At 39.0% G+C, this 23,695-nt stretch overlaps 1 pseudogene; it reads right to left on the bottom strand.

Annotated features, from left to right (window-relative positions):
• Positions 1 to 1,838: 1,838 nt before the first annotated feature.
• LOC136222507 (ribosome-inactivating protein cucurmosin-like) lies at positions 1,839 to 2,668 on the bottom strand (annotated as a pseudogene).
• Between the last annotated feature and the right edge of the window lie 21,027 nt (positions 2,669 to 23,695).

Below are 23,695 nucleotides of genomic sequence, written 5' to 3'. Positions count from 1 at the left end.
GGCCCCACTGGCACTCGCCACCTGCTTGCCTTTGTCATAAGACTTCACGTTATCTCTTGCTCCTGGCGTATACTCAGTAGTGGCGGATCTTCTGGATCTCCCGGTTAGTTGAGACTCAGCCTTGAGGGCTAAATTCCTGGCATCTTGCACCCGAACCACCATCTGTGTGCCAATACGATCCTGGATGTTGTATCTCAACCCTTCTAGATACCTAGAGGTCTTTTGGCTTTCAGTTTCTGACAAGTTGGCCCTTGCCGAAAGCCTCAAGAACTCGGAGGTATACTCATGGACACTTTGGGTCCCTTGAGAGCATCCCCTGTAGGAGCTGTAAATATACTGCTCATAATCCGGCGGTAGGAACCGCTCCCTCAACATCGCCTTCATCCGTAGCCAAGATCTAATCGGATCTTTGCCCCCTCTTCTTCTCTCTTCCCTCATCTGATCCCACCAAACTGATGCGCCACCCTTTAGGCGATACGCCACCAGCCTCACTTTCCTCTCATCAGGAATCCGAGCATATTCAAAGAAACGTTCCACTTCCGATAACCAGTCTAAGAATCCTTCTATATCCAGTTCGCCTCCAAAAGACGGTAAGTCTATTTTTAGCTTAAAGGCATCATCTCTATCAAAGTTTCCTAGACCTGGGTATACTCTGGCAACATCCACACGTCTGTTGTCAACAGGCCCAACATCCCTCATAGTTCTAACGGTATTATCATCCCCAATACCCTCAAAGTCATCACTATCACTATCCGCATTATGCACAAAGACATAGTTGGGTCTTCTTACCTCAGGATCCCTAGGACCCATTTGTGGAAGCTGCGGTTCAGGGACTCCTTCCTTTCTCAGGGTTGAGCCTCCCGTGGTTGGTCGGATTAGAGCCAGAACCTCCAGTTTAAAGTTTTCTAGGGAGGTGGCTAGCTCTAGGAACCGTTGGTCGGTTTGTTTCTGCCGCTCATGGCTGCCTCGGATCTGCTCCGCGAGGTGCTCCCTCAGCTCCTCATATCTCCGGTCACTGGTTTCCATGGAGTCTTGCGGTTGTCGGGGTTGAACCATTGCCAAAAGAAGTTTCGGGTCAGGAAACGATCGGCTCTGATACCAACTGATACAGATTGAAAGCGATAAATTAAGGTTTTAATCGTAAACCAACAAAGAGGTTCTTCTCTAGCTAAACTAGAAGGAGTGAATCCCGATAAACAAGGTATAAACCTTAGGTTCTCAAAGAGAAGGAATTTGATTGATTAAAAGTTAGTTCATCCTTACAAAAATGAGGGTTTAAATACATCCTCCTAATGATAATAAAAGACAATAACTACCCCTTACTAGGGTTTCAATAAGGCTATCCGTAAAGGGTAAAATAGGTGATACGCCCCGACAATCAGTACAATGGTACAGGTACGGATTGTCAGTGTTGTTGGTGAATTACTTCGGGAGGAAGTAAACCGAGATCCGCCCAGAGGTAGATGTTGATTCGCCTCCTTGTGTACTCCTAGATCCACCCCGCTCGTATGTCCTGGGGATCCGCCCTCCTAGGTACAACCTCCGTGGGTCTGATATCTGAGGATCAGCCAGAGCGCGTGTGATTAGCGATCCCAGTTAGGATGTCCGCATCAATTACTTGGATAAATACAGGATAAAAAACAAAAATGATTCAAGGACCTGAATAAATTCCATAAAGCTCTTAGATATTTTAGGTATCAATTCTTATTTTATTATACATGAACATAGAACTAGAAAAGGAAAAGCACAACTATGTCAGCTTATAAATATATATTGTTGAGACTTATTTATAGTTAAAATCACAAACTTTCAAACCAACAAATCAAGAACACAACCATTCACTCTTCTACAATTTCTTCCCCAAGTCCATCCCCGGATGCATGGTATTTCAAAATAGTAATATCTGATTTAACTTCTGCAACATTAGACACAATTTTGAGAGTACCATCGGCATTTTGCAAGGTAACGTTTTCTTTAAATACTCCATTAGTACCTGATAGCTGGATTTGTTTAGAAAGTTTATCCCAATTATTTTCGTACGCAATAGTGTCATATTTAGGTGTATATTGAGTTGCTAAGTTGTTCTCTATCTGTAGTTCAATGAATTTGAATCTTGAGCCTCTGAAACCATTTCTATAACAATAAGAAGACTGTTTCTAAAAATATCATTAACAGATACTCCGTCAAAGTTACTGAGTGCTGTAATTGCTCTGCCTAATGGCCCGATTCCTAATCCCACTTTTGTTCTATCTCCCAAATTTCCATAATTGGTACTCACTGATAGACGAAGTTGTTTTGTTGTTCCGTCGAAAAGGAGTGCTTCTGAATCCTTAGGAGCATCCTTTAAGAAGAAGGATTTAGCTCTGGATTTATATGCAACCAAATATACATCAGCAACAGCTACTGCTATTGTGATGTTTTCATCAGAATTAATTAGCTCAATCAGAAGAAACATAGTCTGGTTTGTAATTTGGGTTGGTTTCCGCAGTACTGCTATATCATAGCTTTTAGATCCACTCTGTAAATTGTCTTGTAAGGACGTTATGAAAGTTTTGTAGCTTTTAACATCTCCGCCATGGATTGTGAATTTCACAGTTGGATAGTTGATTGCTGAAGTTATTATAAAAATGCAGCTTAACCATGTTACCAACAAAATTGATACCTTCATCTTTTCAATTTCAAGCTCTGAAAAAGATTGCCCGAGTTAATACAAATTATTCAAGATGAAAATATAGTAAAAATTTAAAAACGAATCAAGATAAACATCACTAAAAAGATATTTTCTTCGTGGTATCAAATCTGCTAAAGATTTTAAATAAATTTAAATTACCAACAACAATTATAAATTTACTAACAATTATAATTATAATTTTATTTTCTTCTCCTAATTGTTTGAATTATAAACATTAACCCCTTGGTTTAAAAGGCTCGAAAACAAAACCAAACAATCATTTGACCTAAACAAATATCAGCTTGGGGATAATATCCCAAAGTAACTTTTTTATATTATTATTATTTATTCTCAGAAATGTTTTTTTGTCAATTTGACATAACAAAGTTTAGGCAAAGAGTTATATCATATTATTTTAGTCATATTATTCATACTTTATTATTATTATAATAAATAACAGGAAAACTACACATGGGTCACATTGTATCTATTGGCCTCCCCATTCCGACAAGAAGACATCAAAAAATTAGATTTCGGACGAATAATGGTCACTAAACATAAAAATTCCATCCCTGAGTTTCAGAATTTGTCAAATATTTGATCGGACAGACTAAATGGACGGCGGGTTTGTTCTGGCTTCTCCTTATTAAAAAAAAAAAAAAAATCTTTGTTTCTTATTAAATTTTTGTCTATGAATCCCTAATTATTTCATCACTAACTTTCTGGTTCGAAAAATTAATTTTTAAATTTAGTAAATAATGATATTTGGTTTAGTTATGATTAAGAAATCCTATGGACTAAACATTTCAAAATTGTAAATATGAAATTTGGTTTAATTATAATTAAGAAATTCGATAGACTAAACATGTCAAAATCATTCCAATCAGAAAAAATTGTAATCTATAAATGCTCTTCAAATAGAGAAAATTATAAATCTTAATGAGATAATTTGATTAAGTAAAAGAAAGCCTGGTAAGTTTGACATTTATACAACTATAATTTCGTAGTTTTAAACTTGCAAAGGAACAGTTTGTTTTATAGTTTGCATAGATATTGTATAAAAGTGTGTTTCCTAATAACTGGCTATTTACTTAACCCAGAGTAAATAAAAAAAATATAACTTCGCAAATTATCAATATATATAGGGTTTAACTTTAAACATTAACTTAAACACAAATAATTTATTTATAAAAAATTTAACTCACATATGAATTAATTAAATTGCACAACCTACAAGCCACTACCCACTCTTTGCAAGTTTTTAAATTAAGCACTCGCTTTGCAAAACTATCAAACTATATATTCTACTTTACCCAAAATGTATATAATTTTTTAGAGAGGGATAATTTGTTGAATGAATGATTTGATATAGGAAGATTATAGAGATAGAGAGAGATAAGTAATGACACAATTAATGGTTTGAATCACATTAATGATTCTGGCTCAGAGGCCTTGTATTTATAGTGAGCCAATAGTAGTTTGTATAGGAATACAATACATAAGTATAGTCGTATTGAAACTCTACCTAGCTAGGAATATAGACAGATTGAAACACTAACTAGATAGGAATCTATTTACATAGATAATAAGAATATTATCTCTAACACCCCCCCTCAAGCCGATGGCGGGCACGAACAAAGAGGCGAGAGCGTAGCATCATGAAGCGAGCCGGAGCTAGCGGCTTGGTGAGTATGTCTGCAACCTGATCATCGGTTGGAATAAATCTAACACTGAGAAATCCTCTGTGAACTTGTTCACGAACAAAATGATAGTCTAGCTCAATGTGTTTCGTGCGAGCATGAAACACTAGATTGGAGGTGAGATAAATTGCTCCAACATTATCACACCATAACTGAACCGGGGTGGGTAATGGAAATCCGAGATCCGAGAGAAGAGATTTGAGCCATAGTAGTTCTGCAGTGGCATTTTCCACTGCCTTGTATTCACTTTCCGTTGAGGATCTGGCTATTGTGGGTTGCTTGCGAGTCTGCCACGATACAATACTGGATCCAAGGTAAACACAGAAGGCACCCGTGGATCGTCGATCATCAGGACACCCTCCCCAATCACTATCTGAGTAACAATGGATGTGTTGTATTGGTTTGATGGACATGACTATGCCAAAGTCTGATGTGCCCTGAATATAGCGTAAGACCCTCTTGACTCCTTTCCAGTGCTCATCAGTTGGACAGTGCAGAAACTGACATAATTTGTTAACTCCAAATGCAATGTCAGGACGAGTGAATGTTAAGTATTGAAGTGCCCCCACAATGCTTCGATATTCATCTTCAGAGGTTAAGCTGGTGCCTAGTTCCTTTGAAAGTGTTGGCGTGGTAGCCATGGGCGTTAGTGTGGGCTTGGAGTCAATCATCTTCACTCTGTCGAGGATGTCAGCCACATACTTGGCCTGACACATGTGAATGCCATCCTTCTCATATCGGATCTCAATTCCGAGAAAGTATTCTGCCTTGCCAAGATTGCGAATGGGAAACTCATGTTCAATGGCTGCAATTGTGTTGGTGATGTGTGCAGGGTGGTTCCCTGTTATGAGTATATCATCAACATAGCACAAAATGTAAGTCTTTTCAGTGTCGGTGCGTCTGATGAACAAAGAGTTGTCAGCCTGTGACATTTTGTACCCAAGGGAGAGGAGGAATGTTCGAAGGCGAGTAAACCATTCTCGCGGTGCTTGCTTCAATCCATAGAGACTCTTTTTGAGAAGGCGGACATGATCTGGTCGGTCACTGTCCCGAAAACCCTGCGGTTGTTCCATATATATCGTCTCTGATAAGTTTCCATGAAGAAATGCATTAGAGACATCCAGCTGATTGATGAACCAGTTGTTTGCTACTGCAATGGCAAATACAGACCTAATGGTTGTAGCTTTGATTACTGGACTAAATGTTTCTTTGTAGTCAATCCCAGCTTTTTGAGTGAATCCCCGTGCTACCAAGCGAGCTTTGTGACTATCAATGGTTCCATCAGACTTCTTCTTTGTACGAAAGAGCCACCTGGAGGTGATGACATGCTGATCATGTGGTCTTGGTACAAGTTTCCATGTGCCATTGTCTAGAAGAGCTTGAATCTCTTCAGACATTGCTGTACGCCATTCTGATTGTTTGTTGGCTTTACTGAAGCATGTGGGATCCACTGTGCCATTTGGATGTGTAGCTAAAAGTCCCTCAAACCTTCCTCTTGACTGAAGAGACGACTGTCGAAGTTGCATATAATGTTGTTGTGGACCAATCAGCGGTGCATTGCGAGGCCTGGGCCTTTCAGTTGGAATAGGAGCAGGTGGTGCAGTTTCAGGAGGAGGAAAATCTGTTTGTGGCATGATATTCTCCTCATGAGGTACTGCATTCTGTATTTCCGGTGTGGTGATGTTCACAGCATCAACTGGTGTGCTAGGATCATTCTGAGGAACAGGTGTTGATGCAGCAGTGACCACTGGCGACAGACATTAAGGTGGAGCTAAAGGAGCACTGTTTGTGGCTTCGAAGTCGGAAGTAGTAATTGGGTTCCAGGATGAGGTCCAGAGTGGACACGTGTGATGGGTTGGGAGTATGGAACCAAGTTAGAAGAAGATACTATAGGATTGGGATTAGAGAAATTACCTGGATACGGGCCGAGTAGAGATGGTAGTTGACATGATGTGCTTACCCCTGAGTTGCTAGATGAAGGTGATGATGCAGTGATTGCTGATGCAGGAAAAACTTCTTCATTGTGCTGCACAAACTTGCAGATGTATATGCGTCCGGTGGCATATTCAAGACATATATCCCCAGAATGATTTTCTGATGGACCAAGGTAGACACATAACTTGGAGCGAAAGTCAAATTTGTGATGATTGTATGGACGAAGAAGGGGATAGATACCACTGCCAAAAATGCGTAAGGCCTTATAGACAGGCTGTTTCTTGTAGAACAAGAAATAGGGTGACTTGTTATTTAGAATTTTGATGGGTAAGTAGTTAATCAGCCTAATGCTGTGTATCATGGCATAGTTCCAGAATTTTAAAGGTAAAGATGCATTGGCTAGCAAAGTAAGGCAGGTATCAACGACATGTCTAATTTTTCTCTCAGCTATACCATTTTGTGCATGAGTGTGAGGGCATGCAATCTTGTGTATAATGCCATGTCGTTTGAAAAAAGGTTGTAGTTTTTGAAACTCTCCCCCAAGATCAGAGTAAATGTTCTTAACCCTTGCACTATACTGATTAGAGATCATGGCATAAAAATCACAGAAGGTTGAAAAAACATCACTCTTATTCTTTAAACAGAAAACCCATCCAAATCTAGTGAATTCATCAATGATTATTAAAAAATAACGGTGGCCAAGACAAGAAACAACTGGAGCTGGCCCCCAAACATCCAGATGTAAGTTCTGAAAAGTAAATGTGCTAGAGCGACTAATAGATGGTAAAGAGCTTCTAGCAAGCTTGCCTAATGGAGAAAAAGAACAATTGCTAACTGGTTTTGAAGAGGATAAATTATTTCCTTTGAGAACTGAGCTGACTGTCTAATTCTGACAATGTCCAAGCCGTGCATGCCACCTTTCAAAAGACACCTTCTCTCCAACTAGCGCCTCCTTCAGGGTGGGTGTAAGCACATAAAGCCCATCTTTACTCGGGCCCCGTAACAGGATTTCCCCAGTTGTTTGGTCCTTCACAAGAAAATGGTTAGGCCAAAATTCAAAGAAACATGAGTTGTCACGGGTAAATTTTTCAACAGACAATAAAGATTTTGTAAGCTTGGGAACAAGTAGGGCATCATTAATTTTCAAATTATTGATATTTGAATTTCCAAAGTGAGAAATTTGCAAACATTGACCATTGCCAAACTGAACTGTATCATATCCTGGATACGGCTGCATTTGTTGAAGTTGAGTCGGATTTGCCGCCATGTGATTGGTTGCTCCTGTGTCTGGGTACCACGGCTGATTAGGACCCATGAATGGATTCGGTGGTTGTTGCCATGCCATGTGCGCTTGTGGTCCAGGATTGTATTGTGCTCTTGAATTGTTCTTTGGTCTTTTGCACTTGTCAGCCCAGTGGCTTGGATCACCACAATTGTAGCACTTGCCACTTCTTCTCTTCTTTGGATTCTGCTTCTTTGCTTGATTTGTTTCCATGGTGGATACATTGGCCTCCCGATGTGCTAATACAACCTCGGGCTGAAGCAGAGTTGTCTTTCCGGTCGATTGAATCATGCCCTCAACTATTTTCAAGCTGTGCAAAATCTCTTGATAGTTGATGTTTGTACCGCGTTGAGTTACAAGATTCTGGACAGTGGAGCGATACTCTTCTGCTAAACCTTTGTAAAGAACTGACGGTAGTAGATGTCGAGGATAAGGATTCCCTGAGGCAGGCAGATCATCAAGGATGGACGTCACTTTTTACATGTACGCAGTGACAGACATGCCTCCTTGCTCAAGCTCATGCAGTTCGACTCCCATTTGAAACTGCTTGCTGCCTGTAATAAGCCCGTAGGCATCCTCTAAGGCTAGCCAAATGTCATGTGAGTATTTGAGATATGCAATCTCAGAAAACACCTCTTCGGTGATTGAATTTAGGAGCAAAGTCCTAACCACATTTTCTACATCATCCCATTGAATAAAAGATGGATTTATGATTAAATCCGTAGCTGATGTCACAAAACCTGTTCTAGGAATAAATTTGGGCGGAGGTGGTGTTGAACTAAGAATGTGAGGAAGAAGATGATAGGTTTGAAGGGTAGATTCCATGGACATTCTCCATGCTTTGTAGTTATGCGGGGTTAATTTGATGTTAATGTTGATATTTGTGGGTGGTTGTCTTGGTTGTTCAACATGGGTGGGGATAGGTTCTGGATGGACATGATTGCTTTTAATATGAGGGATGGAGGATGAAAGAAAGTTGTGTCTAACATTGTTTGACGGTGCATCAACAGTGTTATGAACCGAATTTGAGAAGAAAGATGGTGAGGGATCATGGGATAATTGAGTATTGTAACAAAACGGTGAAGTATGAGATTCAGAAATAACTTGATTTTTGTTACTGGCTTCAGCTGCCTGATACGCTGCTAGGGCAGCAAGAACTGATGGAGAAAATAGAGTTGGAGGTGTCGCAAATTGTTGCACTTGAATAGATGGCTGCTGAACCGGAACTTGTTGATTCTGTGTCTGTGGAATAGCCGCCTGATATGCTGCAAAAGCGGCTAGAATTGCGATGTCATTGGCGGATGGCGTCGGTGTCGCTGTTTGCCCTAGAGGCTGTTCGCGCGCTGCTGTCGCGGGTGGTGGAGGCGCGGGTTGCGCAAAAAACGCCGAGGAAGGACGCGCCTGAGCAACCGCAGCCGCCATGGAGGGTGCGGCAGACGGTGCAGGCGGCGGCTGTGCGCCAGCTTGAATTTGCGTCGGGTTGGCGGCGGCGGCGGCGGCGGACGGTGCAGGACGTGCTTGGGCATTGGCCGCCCTTGCGCTGGCCGCCTGGTACGCTTCAAGGGCCGTGCGAACCTCCGGAGGGAAGGTGTCACCGACGGTGTGCGGGGGAGGTGCGGCTGCTGCGGCCGTTGGTGCGGCTAGGAACACGGAGTCACCGGTGACAAACGGCGAGGTGAACCTCCATCCGGACGTCGCAAACGACCCGCCATAGGCGTCGTTTGTGTTTTGGGCAGCCGCGGCGTCAGATGCGCCGGTGGATGTGATTTGGACGGCGGCGACACCGGCGGCGGCGGCGGCGGATGCAGCGGCAGCGGCTTTGAACTGTGAATAGGTAGGTGATTGAGGATGATCAGAGGATTCGGAGGATGCGGAAGTTGATACTACTGATACAATGTTGAATGAATGCTTTGATATAGGAAGATTATGGAGATAGAGAGAGATAAGTAATGACACAATTAATGGTTTGAATCACATTAATGATTCTGGCTCAGAGGCCTTGTATTTATAGTGAGCCAATAGTAGTTTGTATAGGAATACAATACATAAGTATAGTCGTATTGAAACTCTACCTAGCTAGGAATATAGACAGATTGAAACACTAACTAGATAGGAATCTATTTACATAGATAATAAGAATATTATCTCTAACATAATTTACTTACAGAATACTGATGGAGTTTAAAGAGTAAGCAAGAGAATAAGAGATGGTTTTAAGCATCTCATTATGTTCTCCTTTTATAGATGAAAATCATGGGTTTTTTCTGACTTTTCATCCTTGCTAATTGCAATTTAATTCTTTTATTTAAACGAATACAACATGCATGTGTTAATCATGTATCATGAGTACCTAGTTCAACTTCTTATGCAAAATAATAATAAAAAGTTTCTGTTGATATGAACTATGACTATTCCTTAATATAAAGTAATTATGCTTAGAGCAAAATAAATGATACTTTATAATATGGTGAAAGTAATTTAATTCTCTATGAACTACACATTAGGTATAGGGGTGTAAATTAAATACAGATGCCTCTGTCACCGGTAGTCCGGGTTCAGCAGGCTACGAGGGGATTTTCCAATCACGACACGCTCTGTTTCTGGGTGCATTTGCTTTTCCATTTCAAGTGTCCTTCTCCTATGTTGCGGAACTTTCAGCAGCAATACACGGAGTTAATGTAGCTTACAATAATGGTTGGCGGCATTTATGGTTAGAAAGTGATTCGGCTTATGTGGTCGGGCTATTACGCAGTGGTTCAAATTTAGTCCCTTGGACACTTAGCTCGGATTGGACCCGATGTCTACGCCAAATTTCGTTGATGAGTTTTATTGTTACACACATATACAGAGAAGGTAACCAGGCTGTAGACTTTTTGGCCAATTTTGGTCGTACAAGTAATGAATCGTCTTGGTGGGATACAATCCCTAATTTCTGTGCTTCTGCTTATTTTTATAACTTAAGCAAGCCATGTGTTTATCGCTTTTCTTGACTGTCTTCTTTCTTTTTCACTTGAATGCTCGTAATCTTTTATTTTTCTTTTAATAATATTGGTTTGGGTTTGCGGTTTGGGGTTTGGGGTGCCTACATAGTTGGGATGCGTTTCCCTCTCCCACGAACCACGCTTTCAAATAAAAAAAAGTATAGGGGTGTAAATGAGCCGAGAGGCTTATGAGCCAGTCGATGTGTGGTTCGATTTAAGAATTTCAAAAACTCGTGAGCAGACTCGATTTTAGGTCCATGAATAAGATAGTGAGCCAGTTCAATTATAATGCTAATGGACACACTCTTGAGCAAGCATGGTTGGATTATTATGTGAATAATAATACTTATGTAAATGGAGAAATGTAAAACAATGAAATTTTGTGTAAAATTTACTTTTGTAGATTCAAAAACTAAGTAGTTTTGTGTTAAACAAATTTCAAATTAATATAATTAATGAACATAATTAATAAGTTGTTCACGGATGAAATTTGTGAACCGAATTAACAAGCTACTTACGAGCAAAGCTCGTGATAAGCTCATGAATAAAATGTTGAGCTACACCTCGTCATATTGAATAAGGATGCTTTCGATTCGCACAAGAAGAAAGAAACTGTTAGAACAGGAACTGGAAAAACCAAAAAACCCTCGTATACGAATTCGTATTGCTCAGTTTCAGAAAATCGAGATGAAAGTGAATTCTAATTCAGTGTTTTGGAAAGACATTCACACACCTATTTTTAATAAAAAAATTATAGAGTTTACACCACATCACACCAACCCGACCCGGCTCGGACGGCGCGGCCTACATGTGGTGGTTAAGAATGAGGTAGGTCCTCACTCTTTCACAAAAGTGGGGTACCCCTTGGGGCACACCAAAGTGTGTGAGGACCTCCTTTATAAATACCTCCACCAAGTGCTTTGAAAGCAATGTGAGATACTTACCACTCTATATGACAAAGGTTTGGACTTTTTCACTAATTTAATATTGGGCCTAGCCCAAACCAAAAAGACAAAGAAGAAAGAGGAAGAGGAAGAACCATGTTTTCAGAAAAACAGGGAGACAATGAGAGAAAGAAGATATAGAGAGATGAAAAAATGGAGGTGGTTGGTTCGCACAATATAAATGAAGGTGAAGATCAAAACGATAGACATGAAACGGGACATGAAACCATGAAACCCATACAAAAGAAGGGAAAAGATGAAATGTTTGAGGCATTTTGAAAAAGTTACAAATATAAATATATAAATATAGTCTAGATAGCTAATGATTTGGATAATTAGTCTAAATATATAAATGAGTCTCGCATTTGATGTATTTTTGTAATTTTCCCTCTAAACCCATTTGTAAAACCACAATAACACTCGCTTTCAAAGAGGATTCAATATTTTCCCCATCGAAATCACAGGGAGTACTGATCACTTGATTTAATGCTCCAGTTCACAAGGAGATTTTTGATCTATCCGCTAACTTATCAACAATGGGATTTATTTTATTTTGAAAATAAGTACCGCTCCAATGATGGTTTTACGAATTTTAATATCTTTCATTTTATTGACTTGTATTCCTTCCTAATTGGTGGAATAAAGCATGTTTTTAATTATCCGATAAGGTGATTATAAAAATAAATGTTTGTATATATTGGTGGATCTAGCTTGCATCTGCATTTTAATAATTCCGATGATGATAGATACATGTTTATTAATTTTTGGTTTAATATATAATTTGTCCATGAATTTGGCTAAAGCTCCGTGACCGTTCAAGGGAAGGTCCACCAATGATTGATAGGCCATTCCCCCCCCCTATCCGTCTCTTGATCCCTCATTCCACTAATCCGTTGTTACTGATTCATTCAAGGCATAGACTCCCCACTTCTTTGTCTTATTAGCGCAGGTCTCTCAATTTTTAAGGTGTTCCTAAATCTCTTTCAACTTGCATAGAATGTTCGATTAATTAATTAATCATTTGGTTGCAAAAAAAAAAAAATATATATATATATATAATCACTTTTGTAAAATATAATCAATTAATCAATTGTTTGCAAAAAAAAAGAAGTAAGATAAATATGGAAGATGTATTACATGCGTCTTAAAATAAGTAAAACGATCAAAGTCGGGATAATGCGGTTGTAAGATAAGGTTACATGCCTCTTAAAATTTATATGAATTATGTAATAACATTTTAAGTTGTGTGCAACACATTTTTTGTATTTAATTTAATTTTTTTTTATATAATTGAATGATTAATTAATTATATTTTATCTAAATTTGGGGAGCTAATCGAATATTTTAGGCAATTTCAAAAGGTTAATTAAGAGAAGTTCAGAGGAAAAATGAATGTTTATTAATTAAGTAAAGAGAACCATTATTTGCATAACGCCAAACTAGTTGGATTTTTTTTAACACGTGCATGAATGCATCATAGGGGATAAGGCAACTATTTTAACCTTATCTTCATTTTTACTCAAGATTATCTATTCATGCCCTATCAGATAAATAGAAACTCTAAATTTGGAGAAGTTAGACCTCTCATTCATCTTTTATGATAAAGTATAATATAAAATTAAAGTGCAAAAATACCCCTAATATTTTAGGTTAGCAGTAATTTTATTTATCCCTAATGTTAGAAAACAATAGCAAATTTACCCCTAACGTTGATAAATTGGATCGATTTGAGAAATAATTCATCAAACTGTCTTTTCGATCATAGATCTTGTTATCTACACTGCACACGTGCGTCATTTTATCAGTAACAAATCACAAACATATGTTGGGATGTGAAAAAATAAATAAAATAAAATATATATACTGTCTTTTGTACGAATTGGATAAAAAAAATCAAAAAATTCACCGAATTTCTAAATATTAATCTCTAATTCTATTATTAAATTATAAAAAAACATGAAATCCTTTTTTTTTAGAACGAATTGAAATGAACTCCTTAACCCTATAATATATATAGACTTTCACATATTTTAAACAACCTTCTTATTCTTTTTTATACGAAGAGTACACTACACGTGTCCTAATGGGAATTGAGATGTTGTATATGTTAGGAAATACTCTAATACAAAAAAGGTAAAAAACATAATTAAGTCATTAATCATTGATTTTGTTATGGATTCAGCCGAGATTTAACTTTTCTATCGTGTTTGGACGGCACTGTCGTTATTTGACGTGGACAAATAAAAATAAGAGTTTATTGACTATGATAGATAGAGAATAAAAAATAAAAAGTAATCATACAAATATTTCCAGTAGGTTTTTCGAAACTCCATTTTCTCCTCTCCCATTTCCATCATTAGAGTCGTCAAATTGATCTGCTTTCCTAAAACCAAAATACATTCTAGCAGGTTTTTTCAATCTCAATTTCTATAATTTATTTTTACTTTTTACATTCCCTTCCCTAGTTAAGAAAATTATTTTTTTATTTGTCCATACGGAAGTGAAAATGTCGATGTAAACAGGCTGAATTCCTCAAATGTTATTGTCGCGGCAACTCAATCGAAAAGTTAAATAAGAACTGAATCCATAACAAAATCAATGTTAAGCAAAGAAATACTCGCCAATGCCCCCGAGCAGCAAACTTCAGCCAAGGAGGTATGCAGGGGCGGAGCCAGAGGGGGCAGGGAGGGTCGACCGACCCTCCAGCCTGCCGGCGAACCCCTGGGAGGGGTTGTCCGGCTTGCTCCACCCCTCTGTCTGCCATGGCTGGGAGCCCCTCCAGCCATGGCAAACTAAGCTTGCTGCTGCGTGAAGAAGATGGAGGCTGCTCCCATCTTTCGTATATTTTTTTCATTTCTACTAATCAAAACTATGTCGTTTTGATTAGGTTAATTTCAAAACAGAAATTAAGTGTACAGCTAATGCCCATAGGTCAGGTTTGAAAAAATATCTACAACAATGTCACAAAACAATTTGAATTTTATCAAATTAAATAAACCAACATTTCTCAAAGTAACAATTCCTAAAAGCTAGGAATTTTGAAATTCAACTCTATTTTACCGCCTAACATTTTTAAAATAGTTTTAATACTTTTTGATGTATTATAAATTAAATTATCAGTACTGATGAAATTATAAATATTATTACTATACATGTCTTTTATGTAAAAGACCCTTTTTTTTTCTTTTGAATCAACAATGAACCCCAATTATTTGTCCTGTGTTTTTATTAATTTCAAATGAGTGATTGAATTTCCATTGCTTTTTACTTTTATCCATAGTAACATATATTGTTTTTATTTATTTTCTTTACATTTTCCACTCATTTTTTTAAACTTTTGAGATTAAAAAAAACTAAATTTTAATCTATAAAAAATTTAAGAAATTAAAAATTAAACATAAAAGATAATTTTTTTAAAATTAGTTTTGAAATTATAAAAAAAAATCAAAATTTCCACTCCTTGAGGCTAGATAATTTTAATGTTTTAGTCTTCAACACATCAAAACGGTGAAATTTTAATGTGTTCGATGAGAAAAAAAAATCCCGAACTAGCTAAAGTCAGCCCCTCCAAACGTGGAGTCCTGGCTCCGCCACTGGAGGTATGGCCTATATAAAGCAATCAAGCGGGTCAATGCTAATGATTATCACGTGGCTCTGCCAAACTGGCTTGGTAAGATGTCACCATCCTTTAATATTCTTGATCTCAGCCCCTGGAAGCCAAATGGCCCCTTAGAACTCAATAAAGACGAGTGAGAGTCCAACTCATTTGAAGAAAGAGGGAATGATGCGGACATCCTTTCAAGACTTGTCAGTCAAGCATAACCTGTTGTGAGCCACATGAGTACCTCAAGGCATATCCTTGAAGACATATCCTAGAAGAGCACATTGAAGGCGTATCACCGAAGAGTGCCAAAGGCGAGTCCTGAAGATTAGTTCTCGAGCAAGGGTTAAGTTTTACTTCCTTGCGAAGGAAACCAGCCGGTAATCTGACAGTCCTTGTCCGCACTGTTCAGTACTATTTCTCTATACATATTACCTATTTTATCATTTATGTTCTTTCTTTGGTTGTAATCCTAGCAAGGGAAATTATGTCCACTAACTTTCTTTAGGGGAAGTATTTAATCCTATCTTTATAAGGATGGATAACTTTTATCAATCAATCAAATTTCTCTTTGAGAGTAATGTTTTCATCACGACCGTCTTTAATCTGTATCAATTGGAATAACAGAGTCCTATTCTAATTGGGAGTCTAGCGGCCAAACACATCCAGAATGGTGTCACACGCGTAAAAGTCCATAAATATCCAAAAAAAATTCAAAATGATATCCAAGTAAAAAGATACACAGAGCTCCTACCTTAGAGCAATAGCAACTCATTGATGCGTTGGATGTAGGTGTGTTAATATTTTATTCTTTTTTAATTTAATAATAATTTCATGCTTATCCAATAAATGTCCAATGAGATTTTATCAATGTCCAAATTCAATGAACGAAATGAGCTAAGGAATCCAATTCCAAAAAAGACAAATTAAGTACAGTAAAACCTTTATAAATTAATACTTGATAAATTAATGATCTCTTTAAAATAATAATTTCTTCTGGTCCCGACTTGGGTCAGTTAAAAAAATGATCAATTTTAATAAATTAATAAGATAATAATTTTTTGGAACAACCCTTTATTTTTTTTTGGTAGAAACAGGAAAGAAAACAAACCAACACCGAGACAAAAGCTAACCTGGGATCAGCCTAGGAAAGCTAACCCCAACTATGTCCTCTAAAAGGAGAGAAGAAAGATAGATAGGAGGATCAGAAAGGGTGGAAACACCTAACATCCCCTCGTGCCCAGCCGCCGCCAAGCGATCCACAATTCGATTTTGTTCTCTGTAGATGTGGCTGAACTCTAAGGACTCAAAGGAGGAGCCAAGACTTCTTATTGCTTTGATAAGGTTCTGGCTACTAAGACAAAAAGCATGATTATTAGAGATCATACTAATAGCCTCCATATTATCAGACTCCACAGCAAGCCTTTTAATACCCAGCTTTCTGGCAAGCTTGACTCCAGAAAGAATACCCCAAAGTTCCGCTGAAAAGGATGAGCCCAAACCTAGGTTATGGGTGAATCCAGACAACCAGGCACCTCCCGCGTCCTTGAGCACGTCTCCAGCCGCGATCTTTCCATTGTTGAGACAGGAGCCATCCGTGTTCAACTTAACCACCCCATCCTTCGGCCTACACCACCCAACGAGTTGAACCTCTTTATACTGGGTAGAATTGGCAAGAGGGTCCCCTTTGAAGCTCCTCGTAATGGTAAGGAGCTTTTTAGAGAAGAACTCGGGTAAGTTCTGAATAAAAACAGTCTTCTCACCAAAGATCTCCTCGTTTCTCCACTTCCAAAGGTGGTGGCAGATAATAGCAAATAAAATGTCTCCCTACTCCATGCTAGCCATTAACCTACCTTTAACCCGATTGGAGAACCAGTCATTCTCAGGGTAGGCAAAGAAGGAAGGGAGAATGTGGTGCGGAAGAACTTTCTGCCAAACCTCCTTACTCTTAGGGCAGTCCCTAAGGGCATGGCACAAAGATTCAACTTGGCCTCTGCATCTACTCCAAGCACCTGAATCCGCCAAGTGACGTCTATGTCTATCCGAATTAGTCAACAACCTGTCCTTGACTCCAAGCCACAGGAAGCTCCTCATTCGGTAAGGGATTTTTAGAGCCCAAATGGATTTCCAAGTGTCCGAAAGAGGGTCGGATCTGTCAAGAGTAAAAGCTTCAAAGGCAGACTTGCAAGAGTAAGCTCCATTTTTTGTCAGGGCCCAGCAATGCCTATCCTTGTCCTCCTCAAGGTTACTAATCTTCACTCCCCTGATTCTGAGGAGAGAATCAAGGCTCAAGAAGGAATCAAACATAGACCAAATCTAGTCCCCATCAGAGTCCACCACATCGGCAATCCTCTAGTTGCGGAAATTGCTAGGCGGGGGAGAGCAGCAAACCTCTATAAGAGGTTTATCTCCGATCCAGGTGTCATACCAGAAGCTTATGGACTTACCATTACCCACCTCCAGGCAACCCCCGTGCAGAACTCAACAAACACAGCACTGAGCCCTTTCCAAAGGAAAGAACAATTGTCAATCCTCTCTTTAGGGCCCCCAAAGATTTTGTCCTTTCGATACTTGCCACAAAGCAATCGAACCCAAAGAGAAGAAGGGTTCTGCCACATTCTCTAGAGGAGCTTCATCAACAAGACCTTATTGTTATCTTTAGGTTGTCTGATGCCAAGACCCCCCCCTGCTTTTAGGCTGGCAGACCTCCTTCCAAGGGACTAGGTGAATCTTCCTACCCTCTCCAGACTCACCCCAAAGAAAACGCCGGTTGATTTTGTCAAGCTCATTGAGAACCGGCTCAGGCAACTTACATGCTTGCATGATATGATTGGGAGCTGCGCAGTTGACAGACTGAATTAAGGTTAGACGGTCAGCCAAGGAAAGAGAATTGGCCTTCCAACTAGCACACAACCCATTAGTTTTGTCCAGAGTCTCCTTAAAGGAGGCTTTGGAAACTCTGTCACTATGAAGGGGGATCCCAAGATACTTTCCCAAGGATTGGGTAAGAGGGATAACCGAAAGATCGCTAAGCTTATTACAGACGCTTCTATCCATGTTCTTAGAGCAAAGCATCCGGGACTTGTGGACATTGATCTTCTGGCCAGAAGCAACGCAAAAGCACTCCAGGATATTCATGACCACACCAATTTTCTCCGCATTCCCTTCCACAAAGATCATCACATCGTTAGCGAAGAATAAGTGGGAAATAGGAGGGAAAAATCTGTTAATGGACACAGGATGGAGACTCCCCTTATTCACAGCTTCTTGAATTAGGTAAGCCAGCCTTTCCATTGTTATCACAAAAAGGAAAGGGCTCATAGGATCTCCTTGACGGATACCCTTAGAAGGAGAAAACTCATCAGACATATCTCCATTGATCAGAACCTGGAAAACAGGAGAAGACACGCAACCTTCAATCAAACTCCTCTAGTTCTCAGGAATACTAGCTTTACTTAAGCTATCCAAAAGAAAGCTCCAATTTAAACGATCATAAGCTTTCTCCAGATCAAGCTTGAGAGCCACGATCCCTTTCTTACCCTTCCTCATTTTCATGGAATGGACCATCTCCTGGGCAATTACCACATTGTCCATCATTTGCCTACCAAGAACAAAGCTACCTTGATTTTGGCTAATAATCTCAGGAAGGATCCGCCGGATCCTATTCGCCACAATCTTAGTGATAGCTTTGTATAAAACATTACATAGGCTGATCGGCCTCATTTGTAAAAATGACGAGGGCTTTTCAACCTTAGGGATCAGAACCATGAGGGTTTTATTCACCAGGCTAACCTCGTTGGAACTGTGGAAGACTCCAAAGATAAAATTATAGACACCTTCCTTCACCGAGTCCCAGTGTTTATGGTAGAAACTAGCAAGGATACCATCGATCCCTGGAGCTTTAGTAGCTCCAAGACTGGTGAAGGCAAGATCAATTTCTTTCCGGTCGATAGGATGAAGGCATCAACAATTACCTCCTCCTCCAGCCTAGGAAAGGTGACCCCAGTGTGGGCTTTGTCCAGATCCACAACTTCCTCTTTAAAGAGGTTTTTATAGAACTCAAGAGCAAGGCTACGAATATCTTCTTCCTCATAAATCCAGTCACCATTAGAATCTTTAATAGCATCGATCTGGTTCCTTTGCCTTATAATAATAGTAGAAAGGTGGAAGAATCTGGTGTTCCGGTCACCATCCTTAATCCAAGCCTTCCTAGATTTCTGGAACCAAAGGAGCTCTTCCTGTTTAAGGACCGCTTCTAGCTCGTTCTGGAGAGATCTAAGATGACAATTCATACTGTGGTCAAAACGGATCTCCAAACAGCGTTGAATGTCTTCCATCCTCCTTAAGAGTTTATTTTTCCTTCGGATAATATGGCTAAAGATGTTTTTATTCCATCCCACCACATTTCTTCTAAACTCCTCAGCAGCAAGGAGAACATTAGAATGGGGTTGCCAATTATCCTTAACAAAGTTCCTAAACTCAGGATGAGTGTCCCAAGCAACAAGGTACCTAAACGGTCTATTCCCTTTGGGCCGATGACCTTTAACCAGCTTAACGAGGATAGGACTATGGTCCGAGTGGCGAAAAGGGAGGTTCGGCACGTTTACCTTAGGAAATCTATAGATCGCCGCTACATTCGCATACACTTTATCCAACCGAACAAACACGTTGTTCCTTTTTCAGGTGAACTTGTGGCCAGCCGCACCAAGGTCCGATAGCCCGCAAAGATCCATATTCTGCTTATGGTTAAGGCACCGGTTGATATAATGATTGCCCCCCCTTTCTGATCACTCATCCGGGAAATATCATTAAAGTCACCAGCGACCAACCAAGGATCCATCATATTCGTACTAATAGAGAACAGGATCTCCCAAAGCCTCTTCCGGTTAGTCAGGATCAGATCGGCATAGACAAAGGACACAAAGAAAGGTTTATTGCCAGGATAACACACCTTACTATGAATGAATTGGTTATCAATAGTAATAATATCAATACTTACACGACCAGTCGCCTCCGACTTGACACACTTCCAATTCTTAAACTTTTTAACCACCTCATCTGCTTTAAAACCACTAACCTTGGTTTCAAGAAGAGCAAAACAAGAAGGGTTAAATTGCTTAATAAGATCATTAACATGGATGCGGGTTGCCTTGCTAGCCGCACCTCTAACATTCCAAACAAAGAAGTCCATCAGAAGGAAGACAACTGATCACAGGCACACACCCTAGAGCAGGTATTTATTCGGGGCTCCTAAGAGCCTAGAAGAGGTGCCAGCCGGCCCTCTTTTATCCCAAGAATCCAAAGAACCAAGGTTCTTTTTAAGATTAGCCTTAGGTTTCTTCAAAAGAGACTTATTAACTCCTATAGACTTCCCAATTATGGGGTCTACAAGGGGATTCAGGACACTAACCTCATTAAGCTTTGTTTTCCCTGTCGAGCCAGTGATCTGGGATTTCCCCTTGGCATAAGCTTTGGGATCGAAGAGAGGATTAATAGAGTCACCAAGGATGGTAGCTGGCTCAGCAGATTCCAGGCTTGGCATACTTAACTCCATGTGTTCAACTGGTAACTCCGAATCCTGACCATCCACAATAGACAGGGCTCCGAATCTAGATCCTGAACCGGAAGCTGAGTCCCTACCAACACCACTCTTAGTATCAGGAGGCCTAGCCTTGATCTCAGGAGCAATTTGGAGAGAGGTCATCTCCTTGCTGATGTCTGGAACTTGATTCCGAGAAGCATAAGCACGTGGCTTCCTTCGGGCTGACCTTTTGGCCAACATCCATGGCCCAAAATTCTTCTCCTCACCTTTGCTACCTTCATCTCTGCCTATGATAGGCACCACCACCTCCTCGACCACTTTCCTTCTTCTGGGGCAGCCATCATAGGTATGGCCAAACATACCGCATTCATAGCAGATATTGTGAATACCTTCGTATTCAATATAAAAGACCTTATTCTGAACGGAGAATTTAGACAGAAGAGGCTTAGCAAGATCAATGTCAATACAAACCCTGGCAAACTTGCCTCTTTCTGTCCCCACGGTAGTCTTGTCAACGTGGTGAACTTTCCCAACCAGGCCACCAATCTTATTCAGAAATCTTTCATTATAGTATTCAATGGGTAGACCTGGGAATCTAACCCAAGTAAGGATCCTATTAACAGAGCAATCATGCGGATTAAAATTTGGTACCCAAGGTCTCAGCGCTAAAACATGATTGGATATGATATAAAGTCCACCATTAATCACTGAATTGTAATCTTCTGCCCTTGGAACAACCCTTTATAAATACATTATTTTATTATCTCTATAAATTAATAATTTCTCAAATACATATGTCAAATATATATATAGATATATACTTAGGATAATTTAGTAAAATATAACTCTATAGTACTTTGTTTCTTCTTGAAATTTAAATCTAGTTGAATTTCATCTCTAACTATTCTCAGTGCATTCAAAAGGTACCAAATCATCTTTAGCTTCATCACTCTATAAATTAATAACTATTAATTTATTGCTTAATTAATATCTCTATAAATTAATAAAATTTCATGGTCCCAACATTATTAATTTATAGAGGTTACATTTTCTAAAAAAAAAACTTGTTATACATTAATTCTATTTAATAAGCAGCGAATAATAACATGAAATTGCAAATTAAATTTGCAAATGAGAAGTCTTCCACCAAATAAAAACAGCTTCAGTTGGTAATTGATGTACTTGAGTTGGTTATGGTAATTTTATTTCTATTGGTTCTTTCTCTTGGAGTAATTCTTTGCAAATGTGCAATTCTACATGTGAATGTAAACAGTAGTAAAAACTTACCGAAATCCCAACAGATTATTGTAAGAAATATGCTGACCGAATCACTAAGTGAAACTTCGTAGACATGATGGAAATTGAAAAAAAAAATGCAAGTTCAGTTTCAGTTTCTTATAGCAGGGAAGCTACACAGAATATTTCTGTTTATTGCATTTTCAAAAGGTATCTTTGGATCTTCATCTTGAAATAATTTATACACTCAAAACAATGACAGAAAATAATCTAACTTGGTCATCATAATCAGGGTCATACTGAATTATATTATATTTGTTCATAATACCAAAAAATTCTAGATTATGCCTCTTTTGGGTCAAGCATTGTATCAGTAATTTAAACTGGCTTCAGCTCCACGGTGATGCCATGATCACTCTGCCAATCAAATTCTTAATATGGTTATTATATCAAACTAGGGGATAACTTGATATGTGCTTTTGTTTTGTCCTTCTTCAGCTGCACGTTCTGTTGTATTTGTGTTTTGGCCAGGGATGATTCTCCAATTACTGAAGTGGAGCCCTATATCCCTTTTAATATAAACCCATCGGAATGCAGCCAGGGGAGTAGATGTGTTTAGTCAAATATAGATAGTAGGTTAAGTTAAAAAAAATAATAAGATTTATTTACCCTTTTTCATTTCATTGAGTGTCTATTGATTTAGATATTCAACCATTCAAAATTTACAACCTTAATATAAAATTCTATTAATTATTAGGAGTTTAAAAAAAATTTAGCACATGGGCCCAAAAAAGTTTAAAACCGTCCTGAATGCAGCCAGTTCTTACTATGACCTATCTGTTAGCGATCCAAAGTATTCTTGCAGGGTAGTTTCACCAGATCGTTTTTAGCTTTGCAAAGATTCTTTTTCAATTGATGGTTAAGTTTGTTTTGAGTGTTTTCGCATCTTTGAGTTTCTATTAAGCTTCTTTTCTTCTCTGACTATAATATAGATTCAGTACTTGTATTGAGAGAGTTTCTGTAACTTTCTAATTGTAACACATGATATTAATGGGAGTATTCTTAGTTCACCTTGATAGATATGTAAATATTCTGTTTAGGAAGATTATATTTGATTAACTGTAATTTATTCTGTAATTATCTCTTAGCATAATTATAGGTAACCACTTGTATTTATACTCTTTGATTAATGAGAATGACTCACGAGTTAAAACTCTATTATGGTATCACGAGACTAAACCCTAGCCGATCCTCCTCCCTTGGCCGCATCTCTGCCCCCCCCCCCCCCCCCCCCCCTTCTTCTCGAATCTGCCTTGTTCTTCCTCCTCCCCTTCTCTACACTATGGCCGACAAAAACACACCCGCTCCGCTCCATCCCGCACTCACCATCACCAATATCTCCTCCTTTATCAAAGACACCTTAACCATAGAGAAGGGCCAATATACTACTTGGTCGGAACTCTTTAAGATTCACGCGAAAGCGTTTGTCGTTCTTGATCACCTCATTCCCTCCACGGACGATCAATCTGAACTTTCCTCTTCCGTTATGAAAACTAAAAATCCGAGTATGTGGTCTCGTATTGACGCCATTGTTCTACAATGGATTTATAGCACCATATCTAATGATCTCCTCAATACCATCATTATAGTCAATTCCACCGCCGCTCAAGCTTGGAGCCGCCTTGAGGACATCTTTTCTGATAATAAAAACTCTCGTGCTTTATATCTCGAGCAAGAGTTTTCCGCTGTCAAAATGGAGAATTTCACTGACGCCTCTTCTTATTGTCAACACCTCAAATCCTT

This window comes from Euphorbia lathyris, chromosome 3 (assembly GCF_963576675.1).
Source record: "Euphorbia lathyris chromosome 3, ddEupLath1.1, whole genome shotgun sequence".
In the NCBI taxonomy this organism is placed as follows: domain Eukaryota; kingdom Viridiplantae; phylum Streptophyta; class Magnoliopsida; order Malpighiales; family Euphorbiaceae; genus Euphorbia; species Euphorbia lathyris.
This window is presented reverse-complemented; position numbering and strand designations above follow the sequence as displayed.